This window comes from Pinus tabuliformis, chromosome 2_2, assembly GCF_031772625.1.
Source record: "Pinus tabuliformis cultivar Carrire ecotype Pingquan chromosome 2_2, CPIR1, whole genome shotgun sequence".
NCBI classification, from domain to species: domain Eukaryota; kingdom Viridiplantae; phylum Streptophyta; class Pinopsida; order Pinales; family Pinaceae; genus Pinus; species Pinus tabuliformis.
This window is the reverse complement of record NC_142300.1, coordinates 1,227,813,534-1,227,838,843: the sequence shown is the minus strand read 5'-3', so window position 1 is coordinate 1,227,838,843 and position 25,310 is coordinate 1,227,813,534.

The window sequence follows — 25,310 nt, the reverse complement described above, 5'->3', positions numbered from 1 at the left end:
TCCTTAACATGTTTTCTTTGAACTTTTGTTTCGGCACCTAAATCATAGTGGTCAGTCCTTGGCTTCCTAAGTTGTATCAGTTGCTTTGGTTCTGGGCCGGACCATCACTTGGAGGATGCTTATCAGCAATACTCTTTTTGGTTGTGAGAACACAATGATACATGTTCATTGCATGCCCAATTATTGGAGCTTCATCAGCTACAACAACTTCTTCCTTCTCTTCATCATGCTCAGCCTGCTCCTCAACCATGACTAACTCAACAAACTACGCAGCCATTCTACTTATGATTTTGTTCCATAGTTATCACGTCTTCTATGAATGATGCTCATTATGAAACGTGTAATACGAATCCGTGCCAATTTTTTCAATATTCAGGACAACATTGGAACTCTGCACAAACTTTGCCGACTGATTGATGTTGTTACCAGAAGCTGAATATCTTCTGAATAGGAACTTGGGGGGCTTTCTGCTCATAGTAGTCTTACCTGTCCTTTGTTTGAGTTCATCCATTTAATTGGTCAGTGACTTAGTGAGATGATTCAGGCTTTCACGATCATTCGGTTCTTTCTCCTTAGCATTGCTTCCGGAGGACTGAGACCTCTTACCCGTGTCCTTGGAGTCTTTTGTTGATTCATCATATGAGATGACTCCAATAGAATGCAAGTCCTTCTCAAGGAAGATAGCCTCGTCGTATTTCTCTGTCAATGTCTGTCTCGCAGTTCGCTTTACAAACTGCACAAAATTAATTGGTAAGGAAGAAGTGTAGTAATCTATAGTGATGGAGTGATGAGGTTTTGTGTCATTCGAAAATTTGTTCAAGATGCAATTGAACCTTTGATTGAAATATTTAACTTTTTACTTTTATTCCATCTTAATATTACCCAGCTCCTTTAATAACATGGCATAGGTCTTCTCTTCAACTAATTTTTCAAGAAGGATCTTTTTTAATCCCCTCCAATTCTGGATGGAGTTTAGAGGAAGGTTGTGATACCATACAACTACTCTACCATCCAAGGTACATGGAAAAATTTTGCATGCAACATTGTTGTAATGTACCTTAAGTGTTTGCAGATGTAGGTAAAAGTTTTCCAAGTGATCTTCAGCCTTCACTATCTTATCAGGGTCATACTTCATCAAGAGCTTCTTCGGATGCCTCGACATATTGTCCAGGACACCCAGAAGTACCAGTGTGCCCTGATTCATCCAGTCCAAATTTTTCTTTGCCATGTCTTCCTCTTCATTGTCCTCATCTTCCTTTTCTGAATATGATGGTTCGTCTTCCTCTTCTTCTTCTTCTTCTTATTTTTTTCTTGTCTCGCCTAAAGTTGACCTTGAGAGTAAGGGATTACCTTCATTACCTCTGTGAAATATTGGAGGTTCTTCTTCCCTTTCCACAACGTTTGCTAATTCTTCAAGAGTGGTGAGGACCACTTCTTCAATGGACAAGGCTAATATCCTTGTGGGGGTGGTATTTTTCTTCTTTTGAGAATATGGAAGATTGATTACTCATGGAATCAATCCAACAACTTTTGAAAACTGATGGGTGATGGGGTGCATGTCCTGAAGTTGATCATACGGGATTTCATGTTCAGGCCTGGGCTGGGAAGAGTCATCAAATTCAAAAGTACAAGTAGGGGAGATGGAGTTAATGTTATTTGCTTGACTAGAATATGGATTAGTGGGGTTGGTGGGTCTATCAACCATAAAATATTGGTTTCCCTCCTTCTAGCACTAGAAATGTTGACGGTGTTGGACCAGCCAACATTCAGGGGATCTCCCTAATATGAAGTCCTAATCAAACCTCACACCGTTTGGTGTAGGAGTCCCATTCAGTATAAAGGCCTAGTTACAAAATCCTTAAAAAAATTCCTTGCCTCTAACTGTCAGCACAAGAGAGTGATGCAATGGTATCTTCAAAAAGAAAGGGGAGTGTGCCTGGTGAGTGTTCAGTGCAACTGTGTCAAGGTTCTTCTATTGCAAAGGGGGAGAGAAAAGTGAACCTCTAAGTGAGAGGTAATAGTACCACCCAGGAAGAGACACACATGAACTAGAAGGACCTATCTAATATCCAACGACATAGTCCACAATGGATGCGACAATCATTACAACCAACAAACAAGGGAAGATCTTCCTAACATCCAACCAAATAGTCCACTATGGATTTGGTGATCGTTATAACCAATAAGAAAGAAAATATTTGTCTAGTATCCTGCATAATAGTCCACAAGGATGGGACAATGATAATAACCATTACAGAACATTCTCAATAAGATAAGCACTAAAATAACCAAAATAGTTCAACTATCTTAGTACATGTGAAAGAAAACATGAAATACAAACGACCACATAATAGTCTTACAAACATTCATAGTTCATGCATGAGGAATGTATTGGCCTTAAAAGGTTTCTATTATCAAGAAAAAGTTCCAAGACACATATTTACATTGTACATCACTAGCCCCAGTAGTGGGACATTAGAGCCACTCCTTTCTCCTCAAAGAACTAGCTGATATCTCTAATGCCTTGTGGGAGGAGCCAAGGTGAAAATTCATGTGCTCATACAACGAGGGGGTATATATAACCAAGAGGTGATGCTTCCCCCTTATGAATCTTTGACTACCCTCATGACTGTTCAAATTCCTATGAATTTTTCAACTTACATGACTCTTCATATTCATGTGTATCCTTTGGACTTTCACTTTACAATACATTGATTACAATAAACATGGTCCACAATAGTGATGTGGCTTATGACAACTCATGACACGACATGAAAAGACACTGCTGACATGGACTAGCTTGACGATGTGCCAATGTCAAGTCACTATTGCTGCTGAGTGTTAGATGTGTTCTTGGATATGCTTTCTCTTCTCCTCTGCATAGCTTGGTGATGCGGGGTCTTGAATGATCTTCGGTCTTGGAAGGTGGTTGCAAACTTTGTCCCTTTGCTTGCTCTTAATAGGTCCACTTGTAAGTTTAGATAAAAATGATTCTTTAGGTATGCTCCCCTCCTTCTTCTCCTTCTTCATGATATCAGCATGACTTGATAGTGTACATTTTCTTGCAATTCCCTCATGATGTGATGACATCAATCCGAAAACTCCCTAGTATAAGATGATGAATTATTATCCATGAACCGATCCCACGACAAGTCACATATTGGGAGGAAGGGTTCAGTGAATGTTCCTTGCATAGTTCCAGTTAACAGGGAGAGAGGTTGATCACTAAGACTGCACAGAGCACAACTTAGACATGACTAAGGAACTTTTAAGCACAATCCTTACTGAGGAGAAAAATTGCACAGTGCCCACTAAGAGTTAGAATTGCGCAGTAAAATTAGGAAATGTTTGTTGCGGGATGAGGCCGTGTGAGCACATATAGTGCAGTTACAAGAGGTAAGGGGGGTTGGGTAATAGAGAGGCCTGAAGGGAAAATCTGTGTAATTTCTGAAGGCATTGAGTTCCAGTTGAGGGAAGAGCACAGGAGTAAGCATCTGCATAGTTTTGGAGGCCAAGGTAGGTTGGGCTCTCTGCACATTGTGTAGTTCCAATAGGCAAGGGAAAAGCTTGATGGTTGAAGTTGAGAAGTGTGTAGTTCAAGGTAGATTGGGAGGCACAACTGAACAATTCTAGGGTTTAAGGTAGCTTTCTCGACTATGGAATTGCGCAGAACCATAGCCTGGAGGACAGTGACTGCGCATTGTGTAGTTCTAGGAAGCAAGGTCACATCAATGAGGGTTGACACTGTACAGTGCATAGCTTAGTCAGGGCCCAGTGAAGCTAAGTTTCCCGATCGGGAATATTTTCCAAAAATGGCTAAGTGTATGAAGGGAGATGAACTCGTGATGAACTTGAACTGTGATCACACACTTAGCATACTTTGATGACACAACAACATAGATCATTGGAACAAACAAATAAATAATTCCCCTATGTGTGAGTGTCTCATGACAAGATGCGAAAAGTGCAACACTTAAGATAGAATTTGGGACAAACGTGATGACCAAGGATAATTTTAGGGGCGAATGTTCGCCCTTTGGCGAAATTAAGGGGTTTTAAATTTTTAGTGGGCGAATATTTTGTATCATAGTACATTTTTACAAATCACGTCAAATAGCCCACCTTATTTTAAGGGAGAGGGTAAAAAAGGTAAATTTAGCCCTTGAAATTAGGACTTACAACCTTCCATTCGCCCATTTTCAAGACTAGGTTTTATTTAAGTGAATCCATTAGCCCATTTTCAAGAATAGGTTTTATTTAAGTGAATCCTATGGGCCAAATACCATATTTATAAAAGAGGTATGCTAAATTAATAAAAATATAAATAAATGAGAGGTATGGTAAATAAATAAAACATTTTTTATATTTACTCCATAAGTCACCTTATATACATGTAAGGGTGTAAACAAATAAAAATATAAGTAAAGTGGAGGTATGGTAAATAAATAAAACGTCTTTTTATACTTACTCAAAAGGTATGGTAAATAAATAAAAATATAAATAAACTAGATGTATCGTAAATAAATAAAACATCTTTTTATATTTAGTCCATAACCCTCGTTCTATTTATGAATGCTCAAGAAAGATATTTTATTTAAGTGAATCCTATGGGCCAAATACCATATTTGTAAAAGAGGTATGGTAAATTAACAAAAATATAAATAAACAAGAGGTATGGTAAACAAATAAAACATTTTTTTATATTTACTCCATAAGTCACCTTATATTTACGAACACTCAAAAAATGGGTTATATTTAGGTGAAACCATGGCCAAAATACTATGGGACAAATACCATGGACTAGATTGTTATTAATACCATGCAAAAAACCATTATTAACCCTAATAATAGTATTAATTAATAATAATGGCACATGGTATTGACCCATGGTATTCACCAAAATGGCACATGGTATTGACCCATGGTATTCACCTGGAATGTAGCCTATTTAAATGGGGGAATTAAACCATCATGTATCCTATGCTAAGATTCACTAGGATTTTACAAAGTTTTATTATTTAGTGAAAGACTCCCCAAGATCTTACAAGATTTTATAATTGAGTAAAATATTCGCCATGCCTGGTGAGAGATTCGCTAAAAAATTATATATACATATTATATTATTGATAAAATCGCCTTCCATTTTTCCTATATACCATGGAGATTCGCCCATTTATTATATTTATAAATTTAGGGGGTGTTCTTAAAATTTTCCCTGGTGATGACACTTGCGTGACAACGCTTAAGACTTTGCGTATGAGTGCGACATATATTTACATGGTTAGGAAAAATCATTTACACAAAGACCGACCTTCAAAACCACAAGAAAAGGCGCTTAATTGTCACATAACAATCAAACATGCCAAAATACAACAGTTAATCCAGCAAGCAAAAGGGGGAAAGAACTTCAAGAAAGGTCATGGAATGAGCTGGAATGTTTGCAAAAATTAAGGAAAAGACCAAGGAAGGCTCTGAAATTTGAATGTAAGACAAAATTTTGGAGGGTGTTGTAGCAACCACAACAACATTATAAATAAAATCATTAGAAACTTGAATAATTTTGTTGAGATATCTCCAAATATTTTATAGTTTGCATATTACAGAATAGTAAGATTCACCAAGGTTTCTAAACTTTAAGATAAATTTCCATCCTTAATATTTTCCTTACTTATTAGTACCATGGTGATCAACAAGGTAGATTAACTTATAGGAGGCACAAATTCTACATATGAAATTTAATTGAAGTGATTTTTACGCCATGGGAATGATATTGATGAGTAGAACAATGTTAAGAGGCTATAGTTATGCCCATAATGACCAAATCGGCATTGGAAAAAAATGACCATAATCGACATTGGGGAGATCGTCTAGTTATAGACCCAATTAGGTATTTATCAATTTGGGATGGTGATTCTAACTAGTTAAAATAGGTCTAGTTACCCCTAAATCTCCCTAATGACTTGTGACATTTCTAATTACTTATCAACAAGAAGATGTATCAAACTTACCCTCTTGCAGCTAGCTTGCAATAAAATAGTCCTTAAAATGACATAAGGGCTTAGCGAAGCCACCAATGGGTTTTCATCTGTGAAAGGAGACTTCTACAAATGTTTCATAAATGAAAATGAAAACTAATATAGGAAGCAAACAACAAAATTAAATGTAAATCTATCTTGATTAGGAAATGATACTCATTATCCTAATCAAGATCAAGTTATCATAACATAAACCAACTTGAATTTAGAATAAAATTTTAGTTAACAAATCAAAGAAATAGTTCTCAGATCTATTACTTGTTCACACAAAAATGGAAAAACAAATATATGATAAATAGTTATTAGATCTATGTTGTTCATATATTTAAATTCAAATGAGATTGAGTGGAATTATTGCACTTGGTCTTCGTTCATCGATCCCACAAAGACCATGTCACTGTGGTAGAATTCCTAGACATTTCATCCTCAACTATGTTTAAAATTGTCGGGGTCTTAGGAGTGGGACAAAATTTTGCCTGATAGTTCATGTGCACAAATCTCTGTTAATTTCCTTCTTGGTTTGGCTCCCACTAAAGGTTCTCAGTCCCTGTGAAACCCACAATTCTTTTGACATTTGACTTAGGCTTTCCTCTTCGTTATTTTTCGTAGATCATTCGACTAGCCCCACCATGCCAAGTCACCCTGAGACTCGTAACCCGAGATTTCTAGTATGCTCTTCACTTAAAATCTCTGGGGTTTGGGGTGACGTCACTGACCCCTAATGCTCAAGATTATTTCCTTCTATGTCCCAACTTCATTGCCACTTATCTTGTGACTATGTGTTCTGTTGTAACTTATTTTTACCCTATTAATATTTTCTAGTTTTCCCTTTATGTTAAAAAAGAAAATAAAAATAGAGATAAATAAGAATTGAAAAAAAAAAAAAGAGAAAGAAAGAAAAATACAAAAAATACAAAAAAACAAAAGAAACAAAAGAAATAAATATGAAATAAACCATTAAAAATTAAAAAATGAAAATTGGGAGAAAAATAAATAAAATAAAATCTCAAAAAAATGTGTACATTTAAATTTCGTCCTTCATAGTTTAATTGTTTTTGTATTTAATATAATAAATTGTTTGATTTGACTACCACCCGTCAGAAATTAACGAAAGCGCAACAATGGAGGATGGAGATCAAGCTAACTAATTAATAAATATAGATCTACAAATCTCTCATAGATTCAATTATCTCTCTTAGATCTATAAATATCTATATGGTTACAAATCTCTCATAGATTCAATTATCTCTCTTAGATCTATAAATATCTATATGGTTACAATCACGTGTTAACATCTAGCGGGTAACATCTCTACATATCCTCTCAAAAATATAAAAAATATTTGTTAAATTTTGCTAAATTTTTGATAAATATTTGCTAAATTACAGTGAAAAAAAGTATTTCATAAATTAGACTAATCCCGGTACATGGCCACTAGCGGGTCGCCCAGGACTAACTCTATCGTTTTGACACTGTCAAACATTGACTATTGTATATGAAAAGACTTAATTCAAAGCAGCGAAATGTTAACAATCCGGCCGACAGTAAAAAAAAATGCACTGTAGATTTTCCAATAATTTATGGGTTTTTTTTAAGAAGAGTCAAATTTCCCCGTTCTAAACCCACATTCACATAAAATATTATCAAAATGACTATCCAAATATACGCGGCATCTGCGTACGCGCCTTTGACTTCCAAATCTTTGAGATGGCCCGCATGACACGCCCGTGCATTTGACTCCTCGTCAAACTCTGCAATCAAGAATGCAAAGGTTGCCCAAGTCGCCGGGTGCGGATAGCCGTGGTAAAGATTTCAGGTTTTCCTAGGATTTGACTTAGCCGTGGTTGTTGATTTGGTCTGCTATTGGTTGTTGGTTGTTGAAAATAATGATCTCTCCTTTCCCAGACCTGCCCTCGCCCTTTTGTATATATATACAATGCTCTGGTTGCATTCCTATTGCAATTTATAACCTTCTTGTTTTGTTATATTCGATTCAACATAACATTCAATTTGCGTGACTGTCACCTGCAGTGATATTATCATTAACCTTCAAGTTTTGTTTTATCAAAGATCAATCATGAAGACAGCGGCCAGATTGTTGGTACCCTTCTTCTTTATTTCAGTAGCAGCGCTAGTATTGAATGATGGTCCAGTTCACGCAGGCAGAGTGCTGAAGGGGGATAGTATAAGCCATAAAAATCCATCTGATCATTCCAATCTTCTTATCGAGGAGGTGGACGTCGCACCTTCTGGGCCGAATCCGGGTGGCAACAGTGTCACCCAGTCAATATCCGAAGGTCTTAATTTACAGTTCCAGAAAGGTCCCTTAGGGGATAGTATAAGCGCGAAAACTCCTAAAAATCCATCTGATCATTCCAGTCTTCTTATCGAGGAGGTGGAAGTCGCACCTTCTGGGCCGAATCCGGGTGGCAACAGTGTCACCCAGTCAATATCCCAAGGTCTTAATTTACAGCTCCAGAAAGGTCCCTTAGGGGATAGTATAAGCTCGAAAACTCATAAAAATCCATCTGATCATCCCAATCTTCTTATCGAGGAGGTGGAAGTCGCACGTTCTGGGCCGAATCCGGGTGGCAACAGTATCACCCAGTGAACATCCGGAGGTCTTAATTTACAGTTCCACAAAGGTCCCTTAATGGACCCGAATAATCAGCGGTTATCAAGAGTCGTTGATGGAGATCATGAAATTGGAGATACATCTGTTCAAAGTGCAGGAGTAGCATCAACTCATTCGGGGAAAACATTGAAAATCAACAAACTTCCTTCTGGCTCAAGTGGAGGAGTAGGTCACAAATATATCAATGTGGCCGGCCCCTTTGTATATATATATAATGTCGACGCCTTTCAGTTTTCCACATTAGACTGTTTCTTTCTTCTTCCATGATTAATTAAATGGGTTGTTTCTACACTTACGATTTCAGATCATAGCCATTCGTATCAGTCCATATGTGGGAGAGATAGATATAGGTGGGACATTTTCATAATTTATGACGGTCTTCTGCTCAAACCATACGGCTCTAATCATAGCCATTCACACGACAATAAAAGGACAAAACTGTTTACATGTTTGACTTATTACACACAAACAAAAGAAAGGAAGAGAAGGCACTCACTCTGCTATGAAATTGTGAGCCATATATATTCCGTAAATGTGATAAATAATTTTGGGCTCATGAAAATGGGTTTCAAATGCCGTAGTCTTTAACGCGACTTTTTGAAAGCTTTTCCGGTTTTTCCGGTGAAAATCCGGCAGTAATTTATTGAAATCCAAGTTTGATAACTAGTTTCTGCACAATGAAAGCGTCCCAGGGGTTTTTCAGGGTGCTGAATCCGAATATGCAGATAAAAAACCATTTTAACTGCAACAAATCATGATTTCATCTCAATTTCTTCCGCCGGATTCCGTCACCGGAATCTCAAAAAGTCGCATTATAGACAACTCCGTTTCAAATTAGTTATTTTGTAACCATAGACTAAACATAAAATTATTAAAAAACATTATAAAATATATGAAAACTAAATTTTATATGGTTTATAATAAATAAGATAACATCAATTTGTTTTGTATTGCATATTTAATGGCTAGTTTTTGGCCATAGGTGGATGCTATGGATCTTTTCGTGCCACCCATGGGTGGGTGCCTTCCCTTTTTGTATTATCTATTTTTACATTTTCTTGTTCTCCGAAGTAGTTTTTTTTGTTCCGAAGTAGTTTTTTTGTTCCAAAGACAGTTACAGTGTAGTTTCTAAATTGAGCATAAATTTTCAAGGTAGTTAAAATATCTCAGTTAAAATTTTCTAAGCAATTATGTCAAAATAATTATGGAAATGGATTTAAGTAAAAAATGTTGAAAAATAATAAATTTGATGTTGAAGAATATAGAAGTACCATTACTTGTTATAAAATAAGAGATATTATATCACTTTTTCTAAAAGCATAAAAAATAGTGTAAGAAAAATGGTTGGATACATAAATAGTGAGATGGTGCATAGGAATAATATTTTCAAGAAGAATGTAATAGACTCATATCCTCCTAAAGAGGTGCCTAATTTTATTTTGGAATCAACAAAAAAAAAAAATATTCAACAATCCAAAGAAGACAAAAAGATTAGTTGTGAAAAATGTATATTCACTCTCAAAATTAACAATAGAGCTACATCCCAACTCTCAATTTAACGTGAGCAAGAGTCAAGTAGAAAAATATATAAACAATAAGTAGATTCACCCAATCAAAACAAAATGGTGCTCAATGTTTCAAATGATTTCCCAAATTCAACATTGTTCAAATATGGAATAAAATTCAATTGTAAGAGAAAATGCCAAATATTCCCTTATGGAGAGAGGGAATAAAGGTAAAAATAAATAAAAGGTTAAGGTAAAAAGTTAAAATATTCAAGTAAAAGTGTTCAAATAATGAACTTTATAAATAGATAAATGACATAAATAATAGAAATAATGATGAAAAAGTAAGTAATAGAAATAAGTGGGGAGAATAATAATATAATTGATATATGACCTTCGTTTTTTATTCTTTAAATTGTTGAATGAAAATGAAAACACATTAACAATAACCCATGGAGATCCACATATACGGAAGAAAATGTAGAGACCTACAAAACTAAATAAAAAGATTGACTAAAATACTACAACAAAGATATTGACTCAAAAACCACAATGCAACCTAGCAAATGGATACAAATCTCTTAAACAAAGAGACACTATGAAACTACTTATAAGCAACTTATTTCTAGTAGAATTTTTGGGATTAACTAAGTTTATCAAATGAGGACGAAACATTTTAACCAAAATTAAGTTCTAGTTTCATTTTGAAAATGAAGGAGATAAAAAGTTTCCAAATTTCGATAAACAAATGGACAAATTTACAAAGGAAAGAGGAGATATATAGAAAATACATAGACAAGATAATTAGTCTCAAGGATAGAGATATTGTTAGTGTTATTATTTCGGGTCATTTAATATCATTAAGTTATTATTGAAGAGGTGCAATGTTAGAACATAGTTGAAATAGAAGCACTCTCATTCACTAATTCAATGTTTAGCTTGGCCCTAACTTTAATATTAGATTATTTTTATTGTTGTTGTCATTTTTGTCGTTATCATCATAAACTTCAATATCTCTAATGATGTGGCATTATTATGAAGATCAAACATTGGAAGAAAGAAATGTTAAAAACAAGCTTGAACACCATCATACATCGCCATTGTGGAGGCTTCAATGTTTTTGTGAATGTCGGTTAAAGCTTTGACGATTGCATAGGTTCAATGTCTACAAACAATCATATAAAAGGCTAGTTGTTTTCGTGAATGATATTCAAAGCTTTGAATACTACATATGTTGCATGTCTAAGCACAAGAATATAAAAAATTAGTGTCACTTACATGTCAACATTCCAACAAAATATTTTAATTGAATCAAAATACTTATTTTAAAATAATAAGCATAATCATTCATTCATAGGACCCCAACCATTCCTAGAGGGGATAGAATCTCCAGATCAACTTGGAATTACATGTAATCATATGGATAGTCTAGAATAATTAGTGATGTTTCTCCCATCATGAGAAAAATCCTAGTGTAAAGTAGCAACCTACCTTGTCACAACCCACATGCACCATCAAATCACCCTAGTGGCACATTCTTGTTTACATTGGCCTTTAGCTGAGATCCAAATGCTAGAATGAAGGGGATGCACCCCATCATAGAAAAATATGCACAATATGAATTTTAAGATGAATGCCCCATACTCCATCAAAACCAATAGACCACGTAATCTAACATTGCCACCCATACCACATAAAAACATACATATAGGGTGCCATCCAACAACCGCTCAACCACAAGCATCTAATCACTTAAAATGTATTGACTCATTATAATAAACATAAATATATAAATAAATATGAATAATACTACTCATAATATAATTATAATAAAAATGTACAATTCTAACTCTTCATTATAACATGTTGGCTTATGAAACATCAATGTGTATATATTGTTAATGGGTGAATGACTCATTGTAAATCATATCTTTCATGTCACTTATTCAACACATTGCTATATATATATATATTGGTTGACTTGACCTATGGGGATTTTAGCCTTGAATATCATTGTTTCCATAATGCTTCATATTATGGCGATAACCATTTCAGCTCCCCTTATGGGTTATGGATTCTTATATGTTATTTTATTTCTTGTGGATATATAATTTATAAACTAAGTTGTTCATTTCATACTCAATGAATGAATTTTGTTCATTTCAATATATTATAGTCAATTCTATTCCTCACTTTTCATCATATATTATTAGCTGAGATTGATCCTATCCTTTGGTAGCACATTCTAAAAGAAATTTGGTTAAAAATTTGCTACCATTATATATATATATATATATATATGGTTTTGACCATGTCAAATTTTTAAAAATTCTTCCATTTTTTAAGCTTTTGATCACAACATATCAAAGCTTTGAGCTATTAAAGAGCCAATATTTTCACGAAATCAAGAATAACAAAGTTGGAGATATCATCGAAGTGATGTTGTATCTCACCGTAGTAGTTATTATTGACTTTTTATGGCTCATTCTGGTAAGTCTGTAAGGATAGACGCCCCCTCATGAATGGGACTCTTCTTGTGGGTGTGTCTTTGGACATCTTAGCTCCTTTTAAGTCATAAGTTTCCTACTAGGAATTGGCTTCTAAGTTATTAACACTAGCATAAGATTATAGTGGTAGCCAATTGAATTTAAATGGAAAAATTCACCCAAATAATGTGTTACGAATCCTTTAAGGCGTAATAATAAGTTATCAATCCCTCTAAATATTTTAAAAAGAAACATAGGAAAATAAAAACAAAAAATATTCCATTAGAAACTTCTTAATAATGTCACTGGTAAAAAACTAATTGATACAGCATTGGTCTACATACCTATAACTTGTGTTTGGGTTTTTGAACTTTACATAATATGAACTTCCTTATGCTTAGATCACAGGTCCGATGGGAAATTATAATTGTGAACACTTTTTCCCAGCCTCATCTCTTATTGATTACTATTGAACCATATCTTACCTATCTGGAATGTGTCGACATTTTCTTTCTCTAGACATGTTTTCTATTTTTCGCTCATAATTGCACTTTTGTCATAGTTATCCTATTTTTCTATTTTGGGGTTTGCTTTTTGGGAGATTTTACAGGTTAAATTGGTTGGACTGTGTCAATCTAGGTTTGTTGGGTTAGACGCTAGTCTTTGAGGTATGTTCTTCCTTCTTCTTGCGAAAGTCCTTTGTTCAGGGCACTTGTGGTCATATGATTTTATGTTTCATTCAAGTGTTATAGATTGTCGAATGGTTTAGAGGCATTAGGTACTCATTGTTTGGTATTATTTTCCCAAATTTTAGAACCCTTTGATCTCTCAGGGCAATTGTCTCATGTAGTTTGAGATTTGTGCCCAAAATCCATAGGGATATGGGTTTTCTAGAGAATTTGGGGTCTTCAGACTTTGGTGTCATCCTAAAATTCGAAGGATTTTTGGTGCTATAGAATCTTGAGGTTTCAAGATTTGGACCTTCCATGGAAACCACTCAATTGGACGTTTTGTTATTTTAGGGTGCATGGGGTATTGAGATTTGTTGTTGTATTCAAAACAATCAAGGGGTCTTTCATTAGCTTTGGATTTTACTGATGTTTGATCATCTTAGTACTTTCATCCCCCTCATATTTAGCCTTTTTGGTCCAAGAAAATGTCATCTTAATTGTCGTAGCACTTGGTTTATCGAGATTTGATGTGTTTACGTTGAAAACTTTCAACAAATTGAAGGGTTTGATCACTAACACTTGTGTACTACTAATTTGTTTCTTGTATTGAATAAAAAAGGTTTGAAGATCTTAATAACTAGTGTGCTCTAATCCTCATAGAATTCAGTTTAATTATTTTTTATTATCAGAGCCCTAGAATCTCTTGTTGCTGACCTTTTTTTTTTTTACAAACTAGCAATTGTCCCAAAAGGTGCAAAGAAACATTGACAGGTTTGTTAAACTAGAAAGGATGTATGAGGAACACTTTTTTAGACATGTATGCCATATGTTTTTCATTTTAAATTAGATTATGGTGTGAAATATTAATTACAAAATGAAATATTCGAGTCTCAAAAATCCAGATTTTTTTTCATTGTGAACAAACATTTAATAAGTATAAATATAAAAAAAAACTCTGAATAATTTATTAAATGTGCATTAGGGATCAAATCAATTTGATGAGTAACACCTCTAGATTGAGGTAGTGCATGTGGTAGTTCAGCTAGGTTATGTTTGAAAATTCAACTTAATTGTAGCTAACAACTAAACCATAGTTAATGAATTCAAACAGTATAGAAATTGCCTTGGGCATTTATTGTTGCCTTCCTTTAGTTACCTACGTTGTAACAATGTAATTTCTTTTTGGGTTTTATTGATGACTCACATCTAATAGAAAACTCATGATGAGGTTGATGTGGGTCTTTTATGGCTCTGTAAGAGTGACATGCCTTGCACAATTTGATTCTTTTAAAGATCTTGATTGATTGGCCATTATTCAGTTCTAATACTCTTTTGAACTATAACAAATGTACAATAGAAATAGAATAATTTTTCCGTTCTACCATTTTAGTTATCTGTGTGCAGTGAGAACCTGAATTATTTTGACTGCAATTTTATAATGTAGTTCTTCGTTATTGGAGCAATTTTGAGAGACAGATTCCTCCCACAGTTACTGATCAATAACCAAATGAATAAGTATAGTGTCTAGTCAATGTTTGTTGAAATTTATTGGAATGTAAATTTGAAATCTATAATATGCCACTGCCGACCATAGTTATCAAGTTCGGCTGTATTGGTGTACATCGTTATTCACAATTCGTTTCGATTCTGCACAACTACTCTCAACAAAGGATACGATGCTCCGGAACATTCGGCCGACGTAGAATATAAACATGGAAACATCCATTCCACCGGAACATTCGGCCGCCAGTTTCAGCTATAAATCAAAAATTGAGAAAGTGTGAAAAAACAGTAATTTATATATTAAAAAATGTTATCCAAATTTTTTTATCCAAATAAATTCCTTATTAAAAAGTATAACTCGGCATTAAAAAATTACAAGGATAATTTCCATATTTAAAAAATTGCTAAAACTTTAAAATATAGTTTTCAGACTCTCATGATTCTATTGGATGCTAGCCATTAGCAGTAAATTAACGGAGTTGTGTTTAGTAATAGTTAATTTGGAATTCAATTTTATGTGTTTCACTAAAAAAGAATTAATCTACACAGGCCATTCCTAGATATGTTGAATATAAATAAATTTAATGGGTTGGTTTTCAATATTTCTAGATTATATATATATATATATATATATATATAAACATATTAATATTAAAAATAAATGAAAAAATCATAAATTTTTAAAAACAATAATAATATGTCAATTTTTATAAGATATATATTTTCAACTTTTTTTTATTAAATTTTATATATTCAATTTAATTTTTTCCAATATCAAATTCATATTGGAATTCCAATTTGGTAACTATGCTACGCACACCTCAGACGTAAATTACAATTTAGTTTATATATTTAGACAAAAATTCTTACCGACAATCTAAAAATGGGACGATATTGAACCTTGTAACCTGCCCAAAACCCAAAGTTTAATTGTTCTCCTGGCTTTTAGAAAATAAATATGATCCTTTATTAGGTTAATATTATACAGATAGTTTTATTTTTATCACAAATTTTATAGAATTTTCTTATAATCATTTATAAACTTCTTTACTTATATCATCATATATATTATTTATTTTACCAGAAGTTTTATTACAAATTCCAATAGTTAAATGACATTAGTTATAATATCAATATATGATACATCTTAGTTAAATTACATTAGTTATAATATCAATATAGATTCATTTTAATTTGAAATTTATCAAGGGTAGAGAATATCAAATCTTTTAGTTTTGAACTCAAAAAGAAGTTGGGTAGAGAAAGATCAAAAATTTAGTTTTAAACTCAAAAGAGATTTCTGTATTATAGGATTTGATTCTACTCCACACTTGTTAGATGGAGTTAAGATGGATCTATCCTAGTTTATATCCAAAAATACTTATCGTATTTTATTTTGAGAAAATTTAACTCACACAAAAACATTTTTCACTGTGATATCAATTTACTCAATTTATATATTTAAAATAGTAATTATTTCTTACTATGGTATTTTTTTCAAACAACAATTTCATGTAATATTTTACAAATAATAAGAGTTGGCATTTTAGTTTTGTAGGTATTCCAATTTGATGCAATATTTTACATGTAATAAGGGTTTTGTTTAATCAAAACCTAATCTAATATTTACATTAAAGCAAAAAAATAAATAAGACCTAGGGTGTCTTTAAATTTTCTAACTAGGTGAGTTTATTGTCCCAATATTATTATTGTATATATACGATTGTGTTAAAAAGTTTTATTAAGTCAATATATTTAATATTATTTTTTATTTTTTTATTAATTAACCAACTTATACTTTTTTTTCATTTTTTTAATCTATAGTTACATGACATTTCTCTAAATTATAAACTGTTTTTCTAAATAATTAGTAAAATGACATTTACTATAAAACTAAATAACTGACTCCATTCTTATGGAGATCAAATTAATATAAAATTTAGTTTTGGAGTGTGAATATGCATTTCAAAGTAAATTATTGAAAAACATACCTACATAAATGAAAAATGGAAATCAAAACCATTAATAATAATTAAACAACATCGAATTATAATAATATAAAAATGTTTTCATGTTGGAGAAGAATATTACAAATGGGGAATCCAAGTAAATGAAAACAATTGAAATCATTTATTTAGATATTAGTGGTAAGTGACTCTACTGAGATAGACTTCCGAAAGGAATTAGAAAGAACATGATAGAATTTTGGGAAACGCATTCTTAGGCTATTAGAGATAATATTATAGAATATGTAAGAAATTCATTCTTACAGTTTCATATTGAAATAATTTTTGGCAATGCTATTTATTTGGAGGAATGTATGATAAGCCGTGTTGTAAATATTTGACCGAAGGTCGTTTCCAATAACACTATGTAAATTCTAATTCTATGATAACACATTTATAGGTTTAATGCAGAAGTCGCTAGCTAGTGACCCTCTTTTTATATAATATAATATAATATAATTTGCAAATCAATTTTTAAATATTTTTTTAAATAAAAAATAGGTACATTGAATAAGATGCTTTAAATCTAGTAATTTGACATTATATCATATTGTTTTTAATGAATCTTCCACAATTTAAATAGTTGGATAAAATAATTACATGAAGGAGGTATGAATATGCTAATATAAATATGATAAATAAAGAGATATATGCATGTTAATATGAATATGAACTTGGAACTACCACATATATTCACTATAACATTTTTTCACAACAAATTTTATAATATTCTAAAATCTTTTACGATGCAATAGTGAGAATTGTTGAATTAATAGTATTAGCTTTAACACAAAAAAAAATTACTAAAATAAAGTGGAAACCAAAATGAGAGAGATAAATATGAATACATTATACACATAATGAACACAAGATTTAACTTAGGAGGATGTGAAAAGGTGTAGCATATGCTTTTCTTTTATTCTCTATTATGAAAAATGAAAACCAAGGAAGTGACACTCATTATCGAAATGTCATGGGAACTATGGCTAATATTTTCACTCTAGGAATTTCTTTTTCCTCTTTTATTCTTCAGTATCCCATCTTAAATTCTCTACTCCCTTATGGAGTAATACTTAATACAATAAGAATGGAATCCTTAACATCCCTATTAACCCAATATTTGGCATATCCTTACAGTTGTCTCAGGTTGGGGTTAAGTTTTTTCATCCTTGAATGCCTAATTAATGTTAGGGTTTTAGACACTCTAGAATATACTTGAAATTACACATATGACTAGCTCCAAATATGTGAGTAATGGAAGCTAATGTAACATCTTCTTAGCATGGAAAATTTTAGTGGCTAATTTTCCATGCTATTTCCAAAAACAATATTCGTCAATTTCTATTTTTTCTAAAAATGATTCGCCCAAATTTTATTATATACAATTATTTTACCTTAAAAAATGCCAAAATTTTATAGGCATTTGTTGACGGTGATGGACTTGCCAACATTCAGGGGATCTCCCCGATATGAAGTCTCAATTAGACCTCACACCGTTTGATGTAGGAGTCCCATCCCATATAAAGGCTCGGTTGCCAAATCCTTAAAGATTTTCCTTGACTCTACTATTAGCACAAGAGAGTGATGCAATGATATCTTCAAAAAGCGAGGGGAGTGTGTCTGGTGAGTGTGCAGTGCAATTGTGTTGAGGTTCTTCTACTGTAAAGGGGGAGAGAAAAGTGAGCCTCTAAGTGAGAGGTGATAGTACCACACACGAAGAGACACACATGAACTAGAACGACATGTCTAACAGCTAGTGGAATAGTCCCCAACAGATGTGACAATATTTAGAACCAAAAAACAAGAGAAGGTTTGTCTAACATCCAGGGGAACAGTCCATAGCGGATGCGACGATCGTTATAACCAATAAGCAAGGAAAGATATGTCTAGTATCTTGCGGAATAGTCCACAAGGATGGGGCAATTATAATAACCATTACAACGCATTCTCAATAAGATAAACACTAAAATAATCGAAATAGTTCAATTATCTTAGTACATGTGAAAGAAAACATGAAATACAAACGTCCACATAATAGTCTTACAAACATTCATAGTTCATGCATGAAGAACGTGTTGACCTTAAAAGGCTATGTTATTAAGCAAAAGTTCCAAGACACATATTTACATTGTACATTGCTAGCCCCAGTGGTGGGACATTGGACCCACTCCTTGCTCCTCAAAAAATGAGCTGATCTCTATGATGCCTTATAGAAGGAGCCAAGGTGAAAATTCATGTGCTCATACAACGAGTGAGTATATATAACCAAGGGGTGATTCATCCCACTTGTGACTCTTTGACTACCTTCATGATTGTTCAACTTCCTATGACTTTTTCAACTTACATGACTCTTCATATTCATGTGTGTTCTTTGGACTTCCACTTTACAATACATTGATTACAATATACATGGTCCATAATAGTGATGTGGCATATGACAGCTCTTGGCACGACATTGCTGACATGCACTGGCTTGATGATGTGGCAATGTCAAGTCACTATTGCCATTGAATGTAACATGTGTTCTTGTATTGTCTTCTCTTCTCCTCTGTGTAGCTTGGTTATGCATGGTCTTGAATGATCTTCGGTTTTGGAAGGTGGTTGAAAAATGTGTCCCTTGCTCTTGATAGGTCCACTCATAAGTTCAACTACAAGTGATTCTTTAGGTATGCTCCCCCCTTCTTCTCATTCTTCATCATCTCGCCACTACTTGATAGTGTACCTATTCCTGTAATTCACTCATGATGAGATGACATCAATCAAAAAGCTCCGTTGTCTAAGATAGTGCATTATTATCCATGAACCGAGCCTAAGACAAGTCACATGTTAGGAGGAAGGGCTCAGTGACTGTGCATTGTGCAGTTTCGGCTAACAGGGAGAGAGCTTTATCACTAAGACTACGCAGAGCACAACTCAGGCTTGACTAAGGAACTTTTCAGCATAGTCCTCATTGAGGAGAAAAATTACGTATTGCCCACTAAGGGTTAGAATTGTGCAGTTCAATTAGGCAGTGGTTGTTGCGAGATGATTCACTAGGAGGAAAGGCTACGTAGTTTCAAGAGGCATGGGTGGACTAGGTAGCAGAGAGGCCTGAAGGGAAAATATGCGCAGTTTCTGAAGTCAGTGAGTTCCGGCTAAGTGAAGGGAACTAGAGGAAGCATGTGCGCGGTTTTGGAGGCCAAGGGAGGTTGGTCTCTCTCTACATTGCACAATTCTAGCATGCAAGGGAAAATCTTGAGGGTTGAAGTACGCAGTTCAAGCCAGATTGGGAGGCACAACTGTGTAATTCTGGAGGTCAAGGGAGGTTGTTGGACTCTGGAATTACACAGAACCATAGCCCTGGAGGACAGTTATTATGTACTTTATAGTTCCAGGAAGCAAGGTCATATAAATGAGGGTTGATACTACATAGTGCGCAGCTCAGTCAGAGCCTAGTGAAGCTAAGTTTCCCGATCAGGAAGATTTTCTAAAAATAGCTAAGTATAGGAAGGGAGATGGACTCGTGATGAACTTGAAATGTGATCACACACTTAGAATAATTTTACGACATGAAAACATAGATCATTGGAAAAAACAAACAAAGCATTCCCTTGTATTTGATTGCCTCATGAAAAAATGCGACAAGTGCGACACTTAAGATATACTTTGGGATGACCATGACAACACTTCCGCGACAACACTCAAGGCTTTATGTATGAGTGCGAAAGATATTTACATGGTTAGGACAACTCATTTACACAAAGACTAGTCTTTGAAATCATTAGAAAAAGGTTCGCAAGAATTACATAACAAACAAACACGCCAAAAGTTGAAATTTAATCCAACAAGAAAAAGGGGGCAAAGAAATTCAAGAAAGCTCCAAGGAAAATACCAAGGAAGGCTCCGAAATTTGAGTGAAACCCAAAATTTTGGAGGGTGTTGTAGTAGCTAAAACACTTGGCAACACATTAGTTGAATTCCAACTTCTCTGTCTTGTTTAGTTTCTTCTGTGCAAGGCTTTGGTTCCTCAAGGAGTATTGATTCATCGTGCATATCACTTTGGCCTTGCCATTTACCCCATGGGAGACATGGTCTGATCTATACCTTCTCAGTTGAATACAACTTAACATTTAGCATAATAACAATGTTTCGAGTCAAGAAGGGTAATTTGGTTTGCAAACTTAACATTTTCATAGTATAATTTTTCATCTCTGTTGTTGCTCCATTGTCAGCAGGCTTGAACAGTACCTTGATAGAGTTAGTTACAAACACAAACATTTCTCTGCTACCATCAAGCCCGAACAGTACCATGGCAGAGTTTCTTACTTCACCTCTCTGCGTAAGAAGACTTTCTCTTCTTTCACTTTTATTTATTTATTTAAAGATAATTGTGCATTGTCACTTATTTATTTTGGGATGGAATAGCGATCCCGACTTATTGAGAGCATGAGTTTTTCCTTCAGAGAATCATATAAATACCTATGATTTAGGTTTGCTCGTTTATATTTCCCCCCTTTTTAGTTTCTACTAATTGGGTAAGCTTGATAACACCAACAAAAAGACAAAGTATGGGCATGAGGTTCCCGGACTAGACATGGGTTCATGGTTTGATCAAAACTTTCCTTATAGATGGATCGTATTTTCTGTCAAAACTTCATAGGCCAAATGATGTAACCAACACAAGGAACACAGATAGAAGGATAGCCAAATGTTGCAGTTTCACAAGACTCTTTATACTTCAGCCACACAAACACTTAGAAGCCGCAATGTAATGAGGCACAACACTTATCCACATGAAAAACGACACAAAATTCAAGAAAAGAAACAGTCGAAAAACCACAAAAGGCTATGTACGTAGTGTAGGGCGCAACCCCAAATATTCACTGAAAATATTGTTTTAAGTCTTTTCCATTGACAAGGAGGGAGTCAATCTTCTTGTCAAGTGATTGAAGATGATATATGTGCTGGCCAAGATTCTCATGTATTATGTAGGGTCCAATCAACAGGGATTGAAACTTACTATGTTTTTCTTTTTCCTCAAGGGATTTATCCCACTTTAATACTAAGTCACCCACACTAAAGTTATTTTTCCTTGCAGACTTTCTATAAAACCACCTCTTGATATGACTCTAGTGAAGTAAAAAAAAAAACTTAGCTTTCAACCTTTCTTCCTGTAGCTTGTGCAATGTGTCCATCCTATGCTAAACTAAAAGACATGACGTTCCTTGGGACTCTTGGGATAGTTGGAGAGCGGGCAAGTAGACGTTCGATGGGAGTATGGCTTCTTTTTTGTACACCAGGAAGTAAGGGGAGGTGCTTAGAGAAAGTTTAGACGTGACTTGGTCAGCCCGTAAGGCATTCACCAAAGCAGAGCATTAGTTTCATTGTTCATAGAATATTGTATTTTTGATGATATGGATAAGGTTCATCTTGATGGATTCAACAAGACCATTCCCCCATGGATAATAATTAGCTGAGTGTTTCAATATAATACCATTTTCCAATGAAAAATCATAAAGTCTTTATAATTAAAAATATGTTGCATTGTAAAAAACAAGTGACATAGGAACGTCGAACGTGGAAATGATGTTCTATTGTAGAAAGATGGTGACCTCCGGATGGTTCACCTATTTCATCGAAACTACTTGTGTCCACCACGTGAAATAGTCGGTAGCAGTTAGAATATAGCAGTGTTTCTTTGACGAGTGTGAGAAAATTTCCCCAATGATATCTAAGCCCCACTGTTGAAAAGTTTCTTCCACTGCAACACCCTGCAGCGGGGTTGCTGACTTATGATTTCTGTTGACACACCTTTGACAGAATGAACACTTACGGGCATAGGCATGAGCATCTTTGAATAATCTGGGATAGTAAAATCCAGCCCACATAATCTTATGTGTTGTAGGGTTTCCTGCAAAGTATCCCCTAACTGGTATTTCATGGAGATCACGTAATACATTTTTTGAATCATGTGCCTCCAAACACTTGAGAAGTACTCCACTATGGTGCTTCCTGAACAACACCCCATGCACCAACTGATATGATAATTCTTTAAGTTAGAGTGCCCTCTTCTATCATGTAGATAAGTGAGAGGGCATTGTGCCATGCTCGAGGTATTGGCGCACATCTTTGTACTAAGAGTTTATGTCTGTAGTGGGGGAGGATCGCTCAACGTTATACATTTTAATATCTTGCTCCCATCCCGTGAACTCTTCTTCTTCCTCTTTCGTGTTTACTTACTATGTTTTTAATTGGCAAAGACCATCACCCTTGATTGTGTGAATTGGCTTGATGTTTAGATCATACTCTTGTAATCCGTTCATCTAGTTCGCCCTCCTTCCACCTAGCTCTTACTGAACAAGCAGTGATCTGACTGCTGGGTGTGGAACAAAGATAACACAACAGTTCTTTAACAGATGAGGTATGAAGTGCTTTACCACCTTGTACACTGCATAAGATTGTTTGTCCATGATGGGGTAATTAAGCTCTAGTCCTTGCAGACTTGTGCTCATGAAGGAGATAGGTCATTGATCTAAAATGGAGAAGATTTGTAATGTTGTGCTATTTCCCCATTCAGAATATAAAAATATGTGCTTGAGGTTTGTACTCCAAAATAGCAAGTAAAACCACAAATTTTATGTGTGTTTACTTAAGTTAGTTTTCATGAAGAAAACTTAAAACATGAAACCAAAACATTGAATGGAAGCATGCTTCAAAAAGTAATACACCAACCATTGTTAAAGGTGTTCATCCCTCCTAGGCTACCTCTCCTTGGATCAACTCTAAAGGCATGACCCCTTCTCATTATGATCAAAATTATTCAGTAATAAAGAGTACATAAGTGTGCCAAAAAAAAGAGATGCTAGTTTCCCCTTCAAGGAAACATTCTTCTTCAAAGAACTCCCACTCTAAACACATGAAAACCTACAGTTACTCATGAAACAATCAGTAAGCTAAGGGCTCTCAAATCAATACCCCATACTCCAACTTCCAAGATCATAAAAAGTACTACAATCCACTTTAAGTACTTAAACAAGTCTCTTTCTCCATACACATATAGAGAAAAGAAGAAATAAAGCTACAAGACTGATGTGATGGCTGCTGTAGGAAACATATGGAGGCTAGAAAACCCCTACAAGGTTGTCTCTGTCTTCATACTCCTTCATATCCTAAATCCACACTTTGGTTGACCAGAGCATCCATAGGATTCACTTTGCAAAAGTCCTATCTAGAAGTGCTCCTTTGATCCTAGAACATGTTCCAATGAGTTCAGAATGCCAAAAAATGATAATCCAACCTCCTTCTCCATCCCATTTGGTTGAAATTTCCTTATTTATGACTTCTGTTAGTCTTTCCACAATTTTCTCCTCCAAATCTAGCTTACTGCTAGTTAAATTCAAAATATAGAGTCAAATTTAGCAGTTCCACTGAAATCAGCGGTCCACTAACTTTCCCATCTATCTCGCAGTTAAGGCCAAGTGGTCACACTTGTGGTTAGGTCTAGTATTTATGGCAACAGTTTTGTAGCCCTGTTAGATATCACAATCGACGGAAAACCAATGGTCAAGGTCTCTGAACACAAACGGGTGATGTGAGATGCGATATCAGCGGACCCGATGGGAGAATTAACTGCATCCTATATTTGAATAGCATCTGGGATATCCTATTGCATTTTGCATCGACATAGAATCGACGGTAATATAATTCTGGACTTTTCTTCGATTACCATATGTGATAAATCACATCGTAGTCGTGACTGCTCCGGGGGCTCATTACCTTACCACTTGCGCTATGTGATTGTGATCACATCACAACCTGTCTACGCTGGGGGTTGATTCTGTAATACTCATCCACCTCCGTTTTGCAATATGTGATATCACAATCATAAATCGGTACTGTTGGGGGCTGATTCTTAACCTGCGACCTATATTTTTCCTTGATATGCGATATGTAGGACATAGTGGAAGCCTTCCACTTGGTGCTTCCCCATTCTCTGGGACCTTTGCCATGTCATCCAACACTGCCACTTGACCAAGTCAAACATGAAATTTGACTTGCTCTAACTTCTGCATACAAGCTCAAATTTGAGTGTCGTTCACACTGTTGGATTTCGAATGACGAGCGCTTCAATATGAAGCTAAGATTATCAGGATTTTTTCATTTTGAATTTTTGGCAAATTTTGAGCTCCTAGTCACTTTTCCGCACTCAAAAAATTTTGGTCTCCAAAAGTTTACTTTCAATTGTTCAGCATTCGAATGTACAGTTCCGTAATTTTTCCAAAATTGATCCAATATATGCTTGAAATACCCTTACTTGTACTTGTCTTGGCTTTTTCTCAAGCTGAACTTAATATATAACTTGACCAAAGCATTCAAGTTCGATGTTCTTCTCGGCTTGTCCATGTCACTATGGCCATCCACAACAACATCCTTTCCAAGAATAATTCCAAGGTTCTCATGTGTAATGTCCTTATTGAGGATAAGATCCTA